The 13,177-nt window shown below is 37.1% G+C and overlaps 1 protein-coding gene across 1 annotated transcript in view; it reads right to left on the bottom strand.

Annotated features, from left to right (window-relative positions):
- The window catches only part of NKAIN3 (sodium/potassium transporting ATPase interacting 3), a 616,620-nt gene that overhangs the window by 584,234 nt on the left and 19,209 nt on the right, over nucleotides 1-13,177 (bottom strand). The gene's annotated exons all lie outside the window — the stretch shown is intronic.

Here is a 13,177-nt window from a genome sequence, read left to right as displayed (position 1 = left end):
GTCCTGACCCCCATTACCTGCCTCCTCATGTCAGCAAGACCACTGCCATCTGGGTAGGCTTCAAACCCTGTTTCACCTTCAGAAAGTACTCTACAGTGTCTCTCTTCTCTCGAGGTCACAGTCCTGCACTGAGTGGTTAGACACCATCTGAAAGCATTGCCTCATCTGTTTTGTCCAGAGTTCTAGTTGTTTATGTCAAAAAAGTAATTCAATACCAGTCATTTCATCTGCCAGAAGCAGAAGTCTACAAGTAATTAAAGCAGGATTTTAAAAATAATAAAGTGAACTTTATTCAAGGACATATCCTAAGCCCATGTTAACTTACCTTAATCCTTTCCATAAAACAAACAAAAAAAAGATTTAAATTCCCTTGTTTTGGATTTCTAAATGGGAAAATAGCTTTATATAAATACATTTCATCTCAATGTTAAAGATGACCATATATTAGATGATTTCAGAAAAGATGATAAATGTTAACACCACACAAGCTATGTCACATAAAGGATATAATGACTCATCTTCCTCTCTAGGGAGAGAGGCCAGTCATCACCCACAAGCCACAGCCCACAGAGGGAGAGCTGGCAACACTCGACTGCCCAGAGGGTCAGCACGGTGAGTGACTGACGTGGTCACCATCAATAATACTCGTCCACTTACACTTCTATGCATCGCCACAAACCTGCCCAGGGCTAAAATTAATTTTGTAGAAAACCAGATGCTCAAAACTACAAACCTCTTTCTGTTCAATTACAAACTAGTAATTACATATATTCAGAAAATACACTAAAAATGTCATCTGTATATAATTTTCTATCCAATACTGTTCTGACAGGTTCATCAGCTGAAATACACTTATTCTTTAATAACAAACTTCTATTCAATAGTCTTTATCCTCGATTTTCAAAAGTAGTTAGTTTGGGGGCAGTTTCTGAAAAGGGCATCCTATACATCATTATTAAAATTGAAACTCAATGATCAATAAAATTTAACTACTACTAACAATTAAATTATACAAATCAAAAGAAAAAAATATACAAGTCAAAGATCAAAGGAATACAATCTTATGTGGTAAAAGGATGGAGTACTAGGAAGAATAAAATTCAGAAAAACAGTGAGAAAATATGCATTTATTTACCACTGAAAATAAAGCATAGAAATATTAGTTGAATTCTAAAAAGAGTGAAAATAATTGTTTTACTGTGATGTTTGACCTAAATCAAAACTGAACAAAGCATTGAAAATTGCCATTCTCATTATTTTAAGCATGACTGCTTAGAATTATAAATTCTAGCCTTTTAATTTTAACGTTCCTTAGCACTCTGCCTGAAATAAATAGATGAACTAATAAATTGGGAAATATGCCAACCTAATACACACAGCAAAAAAGCATGATTTTAATAGACAAAACTGAATATGTAGGTATGCAAAATTAATATGAAGCATATGCATACTTCATAGTACATCATCTCTCACTTTTATAAATGGTCATTAGGACAGAGCTTGAGGTCATCAGAAGTACAACTACTGCTTTATTTCCAGTTTTCTCTTGTTAAGTCTAGTGACGTTGCCTAGCAATGTAGAGCTTTGTTACCACTCTAAAATACTTCTCAATTACTAACTTAAAAAATAAAAATCACAACTGACATAATAGACCTATACCAGTAACCTTCCATGCTCTTCAATCTGAATTTTTTTTCCTACATTTCCAACCTATCGGGTCCTATTTAAACCCAGGAAAAAGATACCCTGAGTTTCTACACCACTAAGTTATAGCCTTGAAAAGTTTTTTTTTTTTTTTTTCAAATGGGATGCAAGTTGGTCTCGGAGTAACAGATGAGTGTTCACTGGGTGTACGTGTACAAGTTGTCTCGGGAAAAACAGTTTAGGGCTTCTTAGTTTTGCTTTGTTTTGTTTTGTTTTTCATTCCTCACACAGATAAAGAGGTCATGTGACTACCACTCTCCAGCCACCTGTATCACATAAATTCCAGGTTTATTTATAATAGATAGTCAAGATATACAAAGAATACCCTGTTAAAAAAATTCTTAGATATGAACTTGTTAGATAATCTATCTGTTACTAAATCTCTTTGAAATATTTACAGGATGTCTAGTGGAGGTCAGTACTTGGCCCTGCTGTCCTTGAGAAGGGCAGGAGAAAGCTAGGACCACTGTTAACTCCTTCCTTCCCAACTAGGGCACTACTGGACCCCTAACCATGAACTCAGGACCACAGTCAGACATTTGTAGTCATGCTACAATGTATGGAAACCCCACTGGGGCAAGTATTTTAAAAGGGGCAGGTGCAGGGGCCAGACTGAGAAGATTCACATCTCTTCTTGGCAAATTGCAAGAATATATGAGTAAACAGGATGATTTACTAAAAGTCGGTTTTACACGGCCAATATTAATTTTGTTGGCATTAACAGAGTGGTATGCATGAGCTTGTCCTAGGCATAATATCTTGATTTCAGGGAGAAAATACAGTACAATGCCCTTATGATTCTTATAAAGAAAAGCACCAAGTATAGTGCATAATGTAACTTTGGTGCAGTTTCATGAATTAATTGATGGTTAGACCATGGTAATCAAACATATTTGTTACTGAGACCATTCACCATCTTAAACTAAAAAATGAGTTATGTGGTACAGAGCCATTTTTAGGCTTCAGTCTGTTTAAGGTGCCTTTGCTTTGGTTTGAAGAATAAATAGCTAAAGGTATAGAAGGACATATTAGGTGACACAAAGTGAAAAGGAGTTTAATTTTTTAATTGGATAACCAGAACTGGAATAACTAAAATTTAAGAGGTTCTCAGCTGGTTGGAATGAATGGCTGAAACCAGTACAATTATATGAAGAGACATAATAAGAAAGTACTACGTTTGGATTTTCATCAAATGATTCTTGAAGTACAGAACAGGGGTCGACAAACTGTGGCCCGTGAGCCAAACCTAAGCCCCTCCTGTTTTTGTAACTAAAGTTTAACTGAAACAAACCCACACCTGGTGAGTCACGTATCCTCTCTCTGGCTGCTTTCGTGCTACGATGGCTAGTTGAGTGGTTGCAACAGAGACCGAAAGGCCTGCCCGAACCAAAGTATTGTTTCTGAATGTTATCTGTCCAACAGGTATTTGGATACTTTGTAAGATGGTGGCTGTCATGTCTCGAACCTTCCTACCCAAGAACTCTGATGGAGACTCTGTGTTCCTCACTGGGATGCTTTTTACTCATTTAGGCAAGAATTCCTCATTGTGCAGGACTCCCTGTCCATCGAAAGGTGTTCACATCTCTGCCCTTTGATAAGCTGTAAGTGCCGGTAGCACCTCACACACGTCACCACCCCCAACGCTGTGACAGCCAAAATGGCCTCACACAACTCCAAATGCCCTACGTAAGCGGAAGGGGGCCACAGTGCCCTGGGTTAAGAACCAAGCTGAGATGATATGTTGTTGAAATCCCGATGGAAAATTATTGAGGGGTCTCCTTCCACTCCACAAGACTCTCCATTCGCTGCCCCCTTCATTCATTCGTGCAACAAATATTTATGGAGCACCTCTTACAGGGAAGACACTATGATCCCACTACTTCATCTGAGGCCGGCTGGAGGGCAGACTTTTTCCCATAGCTTAACCAACAGTTCCTGCCTCTATCATTAGTCACATCTTTTTATGAATTGCTCAGCTGAACTACGCAAGCAGAGCAACGCTTACACCCAGCAATCCTGCCTCGAACCACAGCGGAGAGGCAAATTGCTTCTGGCTCACCACAGATCCTTGCGGACTTTCACTAAGTGTTGTGGAGAATAAAGTTGAAGAACCACAGGATCTCAGCGCCCTAGCAGGTCTGCTGAGGAAACATGACAGCTGAAGTCAGTTCTGAATCTCAGAAGAAAGGGATTATGGTAGATGACCTCTAAAGCATAATTAAAGAAACAAAAAGGAAAAAGATTCTAAGTCCTTTCCAGGGCTAGCATACCAAATGGAACCCTTAGTATCTTAGAAGAATTAAAATATAACTCTAGATAGTCTTTACTACATGGAAAATATAGCATTAAGAAAGCATTACGTTAGTGGCTTGAGAAAGTATAATTGAAATTCTTAGCTCACATTACCCTGCAAACCTCCTAATACTACCAGTCCAGACTTGAGGTTAATTTATTACATTTCAGCTCTTAGGCACACCGTGATATCTCATCACAGACAACAGAACCAAGCTATTCTCAATTCTCTCCCTGAGTCAGTCCCATGTAGAGCTTTCTTTCTAAAATTCCCAATTTCGGGGCCTGCCACAAATCTCAGGCATAAAGAAAATAGTAAGAACAGACAAGCCATAGAGTTTATTGCAATAAAAAAAAAAATCTCATTCGTGGTCCTATCTTGTTGTCATGAACTATTCCGTTGAAAGTTCAGGTCACAGTAAATCTTACTGATGCTGCATTCCAATCCAGGTAGAAAGGGATCCACTTTGATTTATAATTTCAATCTTTGACTTTCTGTATGGTTTTCAGGTAAAATTAATGCAGCCTCGTAAGTACTTTGAAATTTTTTTTCTAGAGAGAGAATACTCTAAATGTGTTTCATGTGCAACACTCACTAGGAAACTATGAGGAATATATATTTTCTTATGACATCTAAAAATATTATGTTTTTAATACTAATTTTTCATTATTTCACAAGACACCCTAAATTTCAACATAACCACCCTTCACTACTGCAATACCAACATTGTAACATGTTTTCAAAGTAAACATTTAATATTTGAGTTATCAAACAATGGAAAAAACATGTAGACATCCAGAGCTAAAATAAAATGAATTCACTAATTTTTTTTCATTATTTGTACTTCAACATAAATTATTAACTTTATTTTACTTAACCTAACTACATGGAAATTTTTAGAAGATAGACGGACTTATTTTACCCCAAGTGCTGTTTTTATAACTTCCCACGAAATGGTGAATCTGATAAGAATATTTAATTACGCATTATGTACATCCTGGAGTTTTCCATCCAAAGGCAATATCAACAACATTAATGAGCATCATCAGATGCCACGCATGTCAAAGTTGTTGGCCCGAAGTAACTTACAATTGAGTATAACTGACAATATATGGCCGTGATAGGAAGACAGACCTCAAGGTGGACCCACATAGCTTGATAAATGCTAAAATGTTCACTGATAATAAAATCCACATATTGAGGCAGTAAACTTGAATGTTCCAAAGCTTATTTTCACAGCCCTATAAACTTTGCTATGCTGCATGTATTAACTAGAACAGAGTATCACCTGAAGAAAGGAACATGGTCGAAGATAATTAGTATTGTATGCCCAGATCAGCAGTAGAATGAAAAAAAAAAATGGACTGTTCCAGAGATATATCACCTAACTTACCTCAGAAGCAATTTTCTAGGGAATTGGAATATGAGAAACTATAGGATTGAGAGAAAACTCCACAAACTGAGCAATTTTCAGCTTACCAAAGAGCTCTGTTGTAAAGAAATGTTGAAAGTTGGTTGTTTGGCACACTTTAGGGTTCAAAATGGTTTTTGAAAGCCCATGAAAGCCTAGGTAAGCCAGAGTGCTGCTGAGATATTAGTAAATACTGACATATTAATAAAGTTTCAAGCTATTCTCATCCACCATGCACAAGGGTTTTATTGGGCAACAGTCTTCTAGACTTCAGAATTACAGAGAATACATCTATCTACAAATTAGGTCCAACCCTGTGACAAGAGAGGGGGCCTTTGACACTGGTGGCAGCAAATGACAGTGACAGATGTAGTTATAGGGGGTGCTTTTCAGATAGCAGCAGAGCGGGTTCACATTTTAGTGACCAGAGAAGAAAAAAGTATAGACCCATGTGCCAGAAAGCCAATAATTGTACTTGGAAACGTTAAGATGGTTCACATTACCTATTTAAAAGAGGACATGGCTCAAGTCAGAGTCTCCTGGGTCAGACCTCCCTAGGTTTCTGATATCATGTACACTGTCTGCTCACCCTATGGCACCAAATACTTAACCAAATACGGCAAAGATACTTTACCTTTCTCTATTTCATTTCCCCCAGTGTAACACTGGCTATGTGTAGGGGTAGTTGTACAAAATATGAAGAATAACATAAAATAGCTAGCATAATAGGCAGTCTATAAACTTGAGCCATATTATAAGTTCCGACTTACTGAAATATTCTCAGTGGCTATGTCAATTTCTGATAATGTTAGATCTTTAAAAAAAATTTTTTTTCAACGTTTATTTATTTTTTGGGGGGGACAGAGAGAGACAGAGCATGAATGGGGGAGGGGCAGAGAGAGAGGGAGACACAGAATCGGAAACAGGCTCCAGGCTCTGAGCCATCAGCCCAGAGCCTGACGCGGGGCTCGAACTCACGGACCGCGAGATCGTGACCTGGCTGAAGTCGGACGCTTAACCGACTGCGCCACCCAGGCGCCCCTGATAATGTTAGATCTTTAGAGAAATATGCAGGACAGCCATTCTCCGGTCCTTCTTGTTGAGAGAACCCTAGCTCCATTCATGCAGCGAGGTGTCCTGCCTAGAGGTTGGGTCATGCTGGACTTGACCTTCAGAGTTCTGCAGGGATTGACTGAAGGAGGGCAAATGACTCAATTCTCATCAAGTAAATATGGGGAGAAATCTGGAAAAGATTCTCTATTTTTTTTTTTTTTTTTTAGTATTCTTTAAGTTTATTTATTTTGAGAGGGAGAGAGAAAGGGAGAGTGTGAGCAAGGGAGTGGCAGAAAGGGAGAGAGAGAATCCCAAGTAGGTTCCATGCACAGCATGGAGCCTGATGCAGGGCTCAATCTCACAATCATGAAATCATGACCTGAGCTGAAATTAAGAGTCAGACACTTAACCGACTGAGCCACCCAGGCACCCAAAGATTCTCCTTCTAAATGCAAAGAAAGCTACAAGAGAGAAAGGCTTTTTTCCACCTACCCCTTTCTCGTCTGAGATGAGTATTTTCATGGGAAAACAGAAGACTTGGTACCCCTGATGGCATATTGTAACCAGGGTAGAAGAAAGGGAATTCAAGGAACACCAACATAGAGCCCTAACACTACTGAACTGGTAATCCAACCCCAGCAACTATTTCCCTCTTGATTTCTTGTTATGTGAGATTTACTAATATACACACTCGGGGTCTAAATTTGTGCTTTCTCAAACACTCTGCAATAAAGAAACTTTTTTTTTTCCAATTTTCAATCAGTTGAAGACAAAAACTGTTGTAAAATAAAATAAAAGTAAGTTCTTAGGATAATAGTCAGACACTTGAATGTCATGAAAAATTCAAATTGCTATAAATGTTTCTAAATGCTTAGTTAAGGGGTGCCCAGGTGGCTCAGTTGGTTAAGCGTCCGACTTCGGCTCAGGTCATGATCTCACGGTTCATGGGTTCAAGCCCCACATCTGGCTCTGTGCAGACACGCTCGGTGTCTGGAGCCTGCTTCTGATTCTATGTCTTTCTCTCTCTCTGCCCTCCCCTGCTCATGCTCTGTCTGTCTCAAAAATAAAATAAAATAAAATAAAATAAAATAAAATAAAATAAAATAAAGTAAAGTAAAATAAAACATTAAAAAATATGTTAAAAAAATAAATGCTTAGTTAAGTACTTAGCTCCTTACAGATCAGAAATGAAGTCTGTGTGCTGATACCAATCTAGGGATCACACTTTGAGGAGCACTAACCAAAGCAACTTCTACCCACATGTTTTGTTTTATGGAACCAAAAGCATCCTGATGTTATAGGAAAAAATAACTCACTTATTCTGAATTCAACAGGTATCTATTGAGGAGCTCCTATGTGTAAATCAGGGTGCAGGCACTGTGGGGAATATAAAAACAAGTAGAACAGGAACCTTCCATCCTTACGACAGGAGAGAAATATATACAAATAATAGAAAATAAAAAAGTGATAATCTGGAACACTGGCACAGAGTTATAATTCAGAGAAGATAACCACTCATGTTAATGTAGCATATTATCTGCCAATAGAGGTGTGGCAAATAATTAGGGGGAAATACAAAAAACTGCCAATACTTGACCTAAAAACACTGAAATCCCATTGAAATTTCACCAGGGTTCACTGAATTAGTAATCTATTAAAAATTAAACAAATGGGTTCCATGTAAGGAGAAATGTTGTGCAAGAAAATTGAGTCATTTGCTGTATTGCTACGATTTTGAATAATCTACACAAGCCAAAATTTCAATGGTGGAACACAAACAGAGAGTTCTATTTATTATTTGTTCTAACTCAGAAAATAGTGTTATATACTTTTGGAAAAAAAACACAACATAGTAAAAATGTTTGCTGTAAATACAATTATTATACAATGGGCAGTGATGGCTACTTCATCTCCTCAATGGAATATTTATACAATTCTCAAGAGTCCCCTTAGAAAATCACACTATGAGATTAGCTCTTTCATGCAATGTTCCCCTTTGAACATGTCTGAAGTTTTGATAGTATGTATTTGAAATAACACATTTTATTTCATATGTGTGTATATTTCTAAATGAATTTGTCATCATTTAGTGTGAAGGTATGCACGTGAAGAGAAAAATCTTAATTTTTTAAATCTGGAAACTTCCTAGCAAGAATTTTAATAAGGAACTTTTTAAAATTTTAATAAATAAAAATAAATAATCTACATCTTAATAAATCAACCACTTATACTTTCTAAACTAGTGGTAGAACCACTTTCCCAAATAAAGTCTTAGTTAGACTTTAGTGTTTTCTAAAACATAGAGTCTTAACTGCTCTGCTGAAAGTGTTCTTAGCCTTTATGTTCTACAGAAAGAGATCAGGAGTAGAGTCCGGGCCTGTTGACTGGGATCCCCTTATTCCTCCCCTCTGAGGAGCCAAGAGGCACTTTCTGGGACTCTATGACTCCTTAAGACATTTTACCATATGTGTGAAAGAACACATCGGTGCACTAGCATTTTTTTTAATCTTCACACCTGTTATTCTCTCTATTGGAGAAGGTATGGTAGATTGTTTTTGTATCAAAAAACTACATTTCTTATTGACATTTCGCTTTCTTTTAGATATTACTCATGTCCCATATGGTTTGACCTTCTGCTTTGTTCACAATAATACTGTGCATAAATTATTTACTCATGACCGTATCTATCAGTTAATCTTATCCAAATTGGTTGCCACTGAGCCACCGGCCTGCACACTTTGTTCCAGCATAATTTCCTCTTGGAAGCCTCCCTTGAGTGCCGTGTTCTTAGCCTGGGTTAGATGCCTACTCAGAACGCCAAGCTTAGTTCTGTGTCCTGGCACATTACATTGACATTATCTATTTACTTAACTGTCTCCAGTTACAAGACTATAAACTCCTCAGGACAAGGATGATTTTTTTTGTAAAGTTTTATTTAGTTAAGTAATCTCTATACCCAACATGGGACCCGAACTCATGACCGCAAGATCATGGTCTTCCAACCGAACCAGGAGGCACCCCTAAGTCCTCTCATAGACAGTCATGTAGCAGTAGTAATAGTGAAGTAGTAAATAAAAATGATTAAGTAGTAAATAAAAAGTATTTCAAACACTTTGTTAGGTAATGTTAATATTGACCACAATCTTACCACAAACATTAGCCAAAAACACTCAGACATACAGCAATTACTCAAGTTATAATCCTCTGTGCTTCAGACATGTACTGTAATTAAACTCTGTTTATCATTAAACACCACACTCCATGAGGGGAAAGCTATGTGTGCCCTATTCAGCCACTGTCTGGCACTGTGCAGAGCACATGGGTAGCCCTCGGTAATTATACCTGAATAAATTCATGAATAAATCAATAGATGCTTGGAAGAATGAATGAATGTAATGGCATTGAGATTCGGTCCATATCTACCTAATCATATTTGCTGTTGTGATCCCATACATGAGGCTCTAAAAACTCTCAGAAATAATCTTGTTGGTAGAAATGAGTTAATTTTAAGTACCACAAGTATATCGAATGGGAATAATAGTGTTCAAAAGTAAATTGGCACTCAGGAAAAATATGTGCCATTATAAAGTATATTATCAGCCTTTCAAACTCCTTGTCTTCTACATAAAGTTAACAGAAGGTAGAAAAGAAATACAGGATAGGAAAGGCAGAAGGAAGGCCAAGGAGAAAGAATAGAAGAAGAAAGGAGGAGGGGGGTAAAGAAAGAATAAGCTCCTGTTGAAGTAAAGAACTCAATTTAAATCAGTTTTGTGGGACTGATTTATCCTGAGAAATATGTCCCCAGGGTGCTGTTAATTTTCACCGTGGTCATACATGATAATGCAGGAATTACACTGCGTATTTGAATCCACCGACTTTCAGATACTTAAAATCTTACACCAAACTGATTGGGAAAGAAGTATGCAATATTAAAAGCTTGGAATTGTTTCAAATTTCCTTGTGCCTCCGAATCTGAAACCACCTAATTACAGTTTTGATGCCACATACTGAAAATGTAAACTGAAAAAATGCAACCAAAGAAGTTTCACCAATGTAGAGCTTCTCAGAAACTCTAATTTAGAGTGCAAAATTTAAGCGTTAATGAAAAAAGAGGGGAACTGACTCAATGACATCATTAAGATATAAAACATGCTTTATATCATATTTAAATGAAGTCACATAATTAAAATTCATAATTTAAAAAATAAAATGTCAAATGTTTGCTTTGCAGGTGGAATGTACCAACTGTATGTCTATAAACATTTACTGAAAACTTCTTATTTTATTTTTCTGCCTCAGTAATGGCTGTATGATGATAATTTTTATGTGTCAACTTGACTGGGGTAAGGGATGCCCAAAGTGTTGATAAAACATGATTTCTACTACAGGCTAATATCCCTGATGACTATAGATGCAAAATACTAGCAAACCAATTCAGCAGCACATTAAAAGGATTATTGGGGCGCCTGGGTGACACCTAAAGCACAAGCAACAAAAGAAAAACTAAACAAATGGGACTCATCAAACTAAAAAGCTTCTATACATCAAAAAAAAAAAAAAGAAAGAAAAAGAAAAATCATTAGCAAAGTGAAAAGACAACCAATAGAATGTGAAAAAATATATTTGCAAACCATGTATCTGATAAGGGATTAATATCCAAAATATATAAAGAACTCAAACATGGGGCGCCTGGGTGGCGCAGTCGGTTAAGCGTCCGACTTCAGCCAGGTGACGATCTCACGGTCCGCGGGTTCGAGCCCCGCGTCAGGCTCTGGGCTGATGGCTCAGAGCCTGGAGCCTGTTTCCGATTCTGTGTCTCCCTCTCTCTCTGCCCCTCCCCCGTTCATGCTCTGTCTCTCTCTGTCCCAAAAATAAATAAAAAACGTTGAAAAAATAAATAAAGAACTCAAACAACTCAATAGCAAAAAAAAAAAAAAAAAAAAAAAAAAAAACCACACACACACACACAAAACTAATAATCAAATTAGAAATGGACAAAGGAATTGAATACACATTTCTCCAAAGAAGATATAGGAAAGGCTAACAGTACACGAAAAGATGCTCAACATGACTGGTTATTAGGATAGTACAAGTTAAAATCGCAATGAGATATCATCTCATGCCTGTTAGAATAGTCATCATCAAAAATAAAAGAGATAACTGGGGCGCCTGGGTGGCTCAATCAGTTAAGCAACCCACTTCAGCTCAGGTCATGATCTCGCAGTTCATGAGTTCCAGCCCTAGGTTGGGCTCTGTGTTGACAGCTCAGAACCTACAGCCTGCTTTGGATTCTGTGTCTCCTCTCTCTTTGTCCCTCCCCCACTTACACTCTGTGTGTGTGTGTGTGTGTGTGTGTGTCTCTCTCTCTGTGTCAAGAATAAATAAACATTAAAAAATTGATAAATAAATAAATAAAGTGATAACAAATGCTGGCAAGATGTGGAGAAAAGGGAACCCTTGTGCACTGTTGGAGGATTGTAAATTGGTACAGCCACTATAGAAAACAGCATGGAAGATCCTTAAAAAGTTACTAATAAAACTATCATGTGATCCAGCTATTCCGTTTTGGGGAATATATGCAAAGGAAATGAAAAATAAAAACCCTAAATGGGAAAGATACCTGCACCCCCATGTTCACAGCAGCATGTACACAACAACCAAGACATGGAAACAACCTGAATGTTCATGGATGGATGAACCGATAACGAAGTTGTGAGATATATATATATGCTATAGTATATACTGTATTATAGTATATACAGTATCTTATATATAGTATTATATATAATAATATGGAATGTTATTTCATAAAAAATGAGGAAATTCTACCATTTGCAATAATATGGATGGACCTTGAAGGCATTAGGCTAAGTAAGAAAAGTCAAACATATAACATTGTATGATCTCACTTACATGTGGAACCCTTGAAAAAGAAAGAAGTCACAGAAAAAGAAATCAGACATGTGGTTACTGGAGGTGGGGGGTGGCAGGAGGGGGGATTGGAGGAAGTGGGCCAAAAGACACACATTTCCAGTTATAAGTACGAGAGATGCAAGTTACAACATGATGACTTCAGCTTAACCCTGTTATGTGACGTAGAAAAAGTTAAGAGAGTAGATCATACATATATATTTTAATTTTATTTAAATCCAAGTTAATTAACATATAGCATCATAATGCTTTCAGGAGTAGAATTTAGTGATTCATCACTTATATACAACACCCAGTGCTCATCCCAACAAACGTTCTCCTTAATGCCCCTCACCCATTTAGCCCATCCCCCACACAACACCCAACCAACAACCCTCAGTTGGTTCTCTGTATTTAAGAGTCTCTTATGTTTTGCCCCCTCTCTGTTTTTATCTTATTTTTCCTCCCCTTCCCCTATGTTCATCAGTTTTGTTTCTTAAAATCCACATATGAGTGAAATCATATGATATTTGTCTTTCTCCGACTGACTTATTTCACTTAGCATAATACATTCTAGTTCCATCCATGTTGTTGCAAGAGTATATCCTAAGACTTCTAATCATAAGGAGAATTTTTTTCTTCTGTTTTTTTTCTTTTTATTGTATCTATATGATAAGATGGATGTTAGCTGAACCTATAGTGATAATCATTTCATAATACATGTAAATCAAACCATCATGCTGTATACCTTACATTTATATAATGATGTATATCAATTATTTCTCAACAAAACTGGGGGAAAAACC

Source organism: Felis catus, chromosome F2 (assembly GCF_018350175.1).
Source record: "Felis catus isolate Fca126 chromosome F2, F.catus_Fca126_mat1.0, whole genome shotgun sequence".
NCBI lineage: Eukaryota > Metazoa > Chordata > Mammalia > Carnivora > Felidae > Felis > Felis catus.
This window is presented reverse-complemented; position numbering and strand designations above follow the sequence as displayed.